Below are 6,843 nucleotides of genomic sequence, written 5' to 3'. Positions count from 1 at the left end.
TTTCGGTACTACTGATCACAGCAGTGAAATGCCTCTGTTCACAGAAATAAAAGACTATAAGGACAGCAAGTACTGATGATTTCCTGATTCTTCTTCTGACATTCTTCTTTGAGACATTTAAGTTTGCTAATGTTCATGATGTTCAGCAAAGTTAATTTTCTTGTGACAAATTGACCAATAGCGGTGCTTAGAGACACACTGTGTGATGGATTCAGTTACATAACCTTGTCAGTAAACAATTTTTTTTGCCTGCCTAAAGTAAAATCTAATAATGAAAAAATATTTCAAGAAACTTAATTACTATTTTGCTTGGAAGTTCAGAAAAGTAAGCATTAGTAGGTTTAAATCAGATTTTGACTGGTATATACCTTTCTTGAAAATCAAACCTTCACTCTTCAGTCACTGACATTAGAAAATCATACCCAAAACATAAATATATCAAGCTGTCTGTCAAGATTGCCAAGGCATTAGTTATTATTCATGTAGTATTCAGTTGCTCTGTTTTTCACAAATTATGATAAACTGAAAATCTGGGACAATGTCACTTTGTCTTTCAAAGTAAGATACTTTTGGTCCATCATATGCATGTGGTTTGGGGAAAAGTTGGTGAAAATATAATATTACTAATCACTGGTAATATTTATTTGACAATAGAGGGTATATGTAATTCCAAAAGTAATTTCAAAAAGGCTGTCATAAACTCTTTTTTTCTCCAAAAGTTAAATAGCGCTTGAAACAATGCAACAAAATTCACATGAGATTGTTTACTACTTTCTGCTCTAGGGAACTAATTTAAATACACAATATGGACTTTAAGGGGTTTGTTTATGTGTTTTGGGCTTCCTTTTTTCCCCTTGGCCCAGCTCCTAATTTCAGAAACAGTTGCTATTTGTTGTAAGCACGGGAATAACACACTCACAATTCCACCAGAGACATAGGCAGGTTATTAACAGCTGGGGAGTAAATTCCAAGTCAAACAGTACCATATTGTTTCTGTTCCTCAAATGCTATTTTCATGCATATTAGCAAAATAATTACACTTTCTTTTCACAAGGAAGAATATTTATAACAAGAATTATGATACTTCAAGGAAACTAGTCATTGCAGCTAAACCTAACTTGTGTGCTGACTATTTTTCACTGGAAAAGGCTTGACAAAAGTTTACTAAAAATTGTACTCTATAAAAAAAAATCACAAAGTAATAATAAAGTTATGGAGGGCTAATCTCATTCCTTCTATTTTTCTATTATCTTTGTTTCCAATGATGGCAACTACAGGAAAGAAGCTGTATTAGAGGAAGGTAGTCCTGTAGAGGGTTCCCTAATGCTCTGAAAGAAAAAAAGTTCAATTTCTTTCTTTTGTTATTAGTTCTTAAAAGGTATGTACTGAGTCACGTAGGGCCCCAGGTAATGTTCCAACTGACACTGCAGTTAGATCCATGGATTTGAGCTTGGCACAAGCTTCATTTCATGCCTACAGAGACTTCTCAATCTGTCAGACCTTTGAGGGTCTGGGCCTGAACCACTCTGAGTGAAATTTGCAAGGCAGTTTTAGCACTTACATATTACTAAATAATATGCCTCTCCAATGAAAGGCACCTACCTGAGACATAAACTGAGTGCCTGTCTGCAAAATAGAAATGTACTTCCATGAAATAACTACAACATAAACCATTCAATTAGTTCATGGGTTTTTTTTCTCAAGCTGTTACAAAGACCAATGAAGAAAAAAATCCATTAGTGAGACCACAGTGATTTTAGTCTCTATTTATTTAAGGCTTAAGATATGTATCTTAACCCTTAAATATGGATCAGCACTACCCCAGTGTGAATTCATATTCAGATGTCAGCTGAAGGGGTAGAACATGCTTAAAGTAACAAATAAGGTTTTCCTAAAATACCTTTTTATGAATTTTTAATCAGTGTCATTTCAACAATACTTTTCTCACGGTGTTGACACACTGCTGCTTTCAACTGAAATGCAGAAGTCAAGGACCGGACCTTATTTCCGTTCTTGCCTTTTACGCTACATGTGGAGATAATGACTGGAAGAATACTAAAATAAATTGATTTCTGGAATGTTGTTTTAATGCAAATTCAGCAGTGTCCATTCAACAGTGATTACAACAACCATCTTATACTGGCTTCATACCTATTGCTATCAGAAGGTTTTGTGAGTACTTGAAGAAAGAGATCAGAAAAAAATAAGACCCTTCCAATTACACTGCAAATTTTATATCCCACTTGCTGTATATCATCCATAGAGCTGGACAGGTTAAGATCCTCAGATAATCTCAAGCATCACTGGTTTAAATTGCCTTAAATTGTCCTATGATGCACCTTTGCCTGTATTGTCATGAGTGATGATGTGTGCCAGGTGCATTCAGCCTCAGAGTTTTCTGCCAGTCTCTTCCAAATAAATTCAGGTGAGCTGTGAGGATATCAAACTCAGCTAGCATAGCTTGCTTTGCCTGTGCTCGTGTTGGTTTAAAGTTCACCAAGCTATTTTACTGTTCAAAATATCTTGTTAAAATAAGAACCAAGATATCTTTGTTGAAAATAAGTCAATTTATCTTCATAATGCTAAAGTCCTAAACACCTAAAAGACCTAAAATTTGGAGTTCATCTGAGAAGTTGAGGTAGAGCTGATCTTGGTGTCTCAAAAATTGTTTGAGTTTACTGCAATAAAAATGGGGTGGGGGCAGGGGGAGAAACATTTCAATAACAAAGAGTACCCTACTTCATATGAGGGCTATGAAAATGTTTCATAAAACAAGTGCTCATTTCACCACTCCTGCAGAGTTGCCTGAGCAGACTTTAACCCTCTAGTTAAGCAGGTGTATGAATGCTCATATGGATGAAGACATTTTTCTCTGAGCCTTTGGTTGAGGCACGATGTAGATGGGCTGAGACGACTCAAGATCAGCTTTCCTCCCAGCAGGTGAGGCCATGTGTGCAAGTCTTACAGCACCTGCAACATGGGATGCACATTATCTTCCTAACATTGAGGCTTGTCCTATTGGCACGTGCTACACTCAGTCACCAAAGTCCTCTGTTAGTCTTCGGGGTAACTAGCCTCTGCTATGTTTGCCTGTGAGTTGGACCCATTTATCTGTCACTGAAAAAAACAAAAATAAAGCAAAACAAAACACCACCACCACCACCAACAACAAAACCATTGTAATTGAGCTGCCTTTGTGATACAAAGGTAATGAAGGCTGTAGGGTTTCTGAAGAGAAAGCGGTCAAAAAATTTTTAGTGAGTAAATCTGAGCTAGTAGGTAAGGGTCTTGTTTTGGAGGGTTTTTTTCAGGGGAAGGAGACATGAGTAGAACAGGAATTGCTGTTAATATTTAACTAGCTCTGCCTTATCATCAGAGAGTCATAGCTTGAGTTCTAAGTCTGCAGATTTTGCTCACAGGATCATAAGAAGTCAAATTTTTCACAGCATCCTGAATCTGCCAAAGACAAGGAGCAGCTTTCATGAGGAACTACTAAGACAAAACACCTTAACACTCACATTTGGGAAGTGCAGGTGTCATGTGTGGGCCTCCTTTTTTCAGAGAGTTTGCTTGTCCTTTTTCTTGGATCCTACATTCCCATAGATATGTTCTTCTGAATTCCTGTCTCACAAGTCTGTAAAATGATTCATTGCCTCATAACCTGAAAATGCCTTTCCCACCAAAACAGTAAATCAATGGGATCAACTTAAACCTTACCATATTTTTTTAACCTTAAAGACTAGAAATTATAAGGAACAGAAAAGCACATTTTGAAAAAAAAAATCTACAAATACTCTGTTCATTCTCTCAAGTGGACACAAGTGTACTCTGTTCTCAGTAAATGGATGTTTAGCTTTAAGCACTTGAACAATCTCACTTAGTTAAATAGGACAACTTAGCCACTTAAACATTTAAGGTTAAGAATGTGCTTTCTTGGTATGTGCATAGCACAGTGACAAGATTGGCAAGCACAAGTCTAAACATTATTTTTTTTCATTTTTCTTTTCTTAGTATTTTTTCATAAGGAAGGAAAAGTGAAGAAATTCCAAAGGTAAAATATTTTGATTGGAAGTTGAAATATTTCACTGGGAAAAAAAACTTTTCTAATACATCATGGCAACTGTATTTTGGTTGCTTCATGCTTCTGTATTCTATACAGCCTTGATTATTTTCCCATCAGGAGCTTTGATGTAAAAGAAAAGCAATGTATGACAAGATATTGTTCTCTTTAAAGCCTCTGACCTATGGACTGTGGTGGAGGTCTAAGTTAGGTAAATATACCTACTGTAAATGACTATCAAAGCCTTCCCAACTAAAAATATTTTACCTTTTAGAATACAGAATCATAAGCTTCCAAGAGCTCTATGAAGAGACAGAGATTTTTTTGTGGAGAGGAAGAGTGTGCTCATCAGCCACACTTGCAAAATGCATATACAAGAGGTACAGGATGAGACACAGTAATTTATTGTTATTGACCTTGTGCACAGTGTTGAATGACCCCATTTCAGAATATTCTGTGATTGTTGCAGTAGAAACTGTCAGAGTTGTCATAGTTTCAAAATGCCTACACTAAAGTATCATTTCATCTGGATTTAGCACAGGTGTTTTTTCAGAAGGCATAAATAAAATGAGGCATGCCCTAAAATCCTTTATTTAGGAGATTGTGACTAGCTGTTGCTGCAGACACCCAGCATTTAATAAAGGGTTTATGTTATTGCTGAAGCTTGAATACATACTTGGAAAGGAAGAAAAAGTTTTTTTGCCTTTTTAGTTGCTTCATAGGCCAGTGACCTTTATAAATGACAGCAAATCTCTGCTGAATGAAGGATGAGGGAAAAGGAGAAAACATTAAGATATTTTGTCCTACTTTTTTGTGGCATGTTGAAAACAATCACAGTGGCTATTTGTCATGTTCCAGCTTTGTCTCCCTTTTGCAGTAGTCTCTGACAGGCTGAATGAAGAAAATCTAAGTGAAGATGAATTGGCAAAGGTATCACTTCTGGCCTGTCTAATTCTGAAGCAGATGAAAAACATATATAATACCAGGATGCTAAAGTGGAGGAAACATTACCATCAAGGGACTGCAGGGATAAAACGGAAATCCTTTGGGCAATTTTGGCAACAAATGAATAATCTAAATGTGTTTCTCATAATTCAGGATCTTCAGTCTTCATGCTATTTGTAACATTACAATAACAAGCAGTCTGTTCACAATGGAAAGGAGTGAGAAAGGTGAACAAACATAGAAATAATAGTTCTAAGAATAGAGGAAAATATGAAAAAATTCCCTAATATCAATAGTAATTTGTGCTGAAAATTTTTTTCATGGGGGGCATGTGTTTCTATTTCGACTCATTTAAAACCAGATGGGGGAAATACTCACAAGCAGATGACACAGAAAAAAATCCTTCCTCAGCAGTGGAATAGATGGGATGAATATCATCACTCTTTCATGCAGGAGTTGTATACCTGAAAGTCTAAAAAATCAGGTGATCCTGGGGAGTGTGACGAGATCCATAGGAAGCTGCCCCAGGGCAGTCCACATGCTGCCAGGAGTGGGGTATCCTGCCAAATGCCAGTGCCTGGAGGATACACCCTGGTGAGCCCAGCTTGTCAGCTTCCTTCTTCCTTTCTCTACCTAAGGCAAATATTCAAGGTCTCATAATGGTGGCCACCAGGAATCAGGGGCTAAGGATCATGTCCTGACCATATTCTTTCATTCAGAGAGGTAAAAGACCTCAGTCCTGTGCAAGAAAACTATCCAATGTGTTACAGTTTTTACAATGTACAATCATTGAGCTACTAATCCTGTTTCTTTTGTGCAGTCCAGTGGCAAGAAAGCTACTCAGCCATGCTTGTACATGAACACAAAAGCTTGCTCTCTCACTCTCTCTGTAGATTAAAGCTGGAGACACATTATTCCATAAATAACAATAAATATCATAAATAAATCTCTGGGCAATTTACTACAGGCACATTGTGAGCCAGACAAGATAAGAAGTTCATAGAGATGAACTGAAAGACCTTTAAGCAAAAGTTTGACTGTCTTACCCTAAGTTCTGAGGAAAATTTCACTAGTGGCCTGCATCTAAAAAATTATTGAACCATAGTTAACAAATCAATTTAAGAGAATTTCAAAGCTGGTTTATACTAGGGTTTTCCCATTCAGTTCAGTAGAATAATTCTCAACTGACAACACTTTCAAACTAGACCCAAAACTTTATCTCCTATAGCTTAAAAGATAAATACCACATCTGAAAATAAATGTAGAACATTAGAACTACTTGAAAGTCTTCAGTAATTATTCTTGCTCCAAAATTGTCCTTGACAGAATAAAAAGAAAAATATTTAGAAAAAAAATCTTCATATTGTTGTTGCTTTAAAAAAACTTATTTGTGTACAAGGTTTTCTAATGTTTATTGGAAATATTATGGACTTGTTTTTTTTCTTTGCTGACCTGATTTTAGCAAAAGGAAACATCTGGATATCTGCAGGGATATATCCAATTCAGCAGTTCAAAAGAAAAAAATGCAGATGCTTGCATTTTGCAAACAAATTGCCAAACCCCCAAAATGGATCTGTTTCACACAGTTTCAAATGTAAATTACATCAAGTAGTTCAAAATGTGTCATGAAACCTCATATACTTTTTCAGCCACCTGTACAGACTAATTGATGTTACATCATCTCTGCCTTTTTTACAAACTGAATTTCTGCCATAGTCACTGTTATTATGAATTTGCTGCCTGTTCAGAGGAGCAGTCACAAAGGGAATTTAGCAAACAGAGGAATGACAATGTCTCATTGAAATTACTCTCCCACAAAATTGGTATGAGGCAGAGAG

The sequence above is a fragment of the Lonchura striata genome, chromosome 1, assembly GCF_046129695.1.
Source record: "Lonchura striata isolate bLonStr1 chromosome 1, bLonStr1.mat, whole genome shotgun sequence".
NCBI lineage: Eukaryota > Metazoa > Chordata > Aves > Passeriformes > Estrildidae > Lonchura > Lonchura striata.
Note: the sequence above shows the minus strand (reverse complement) of the source record.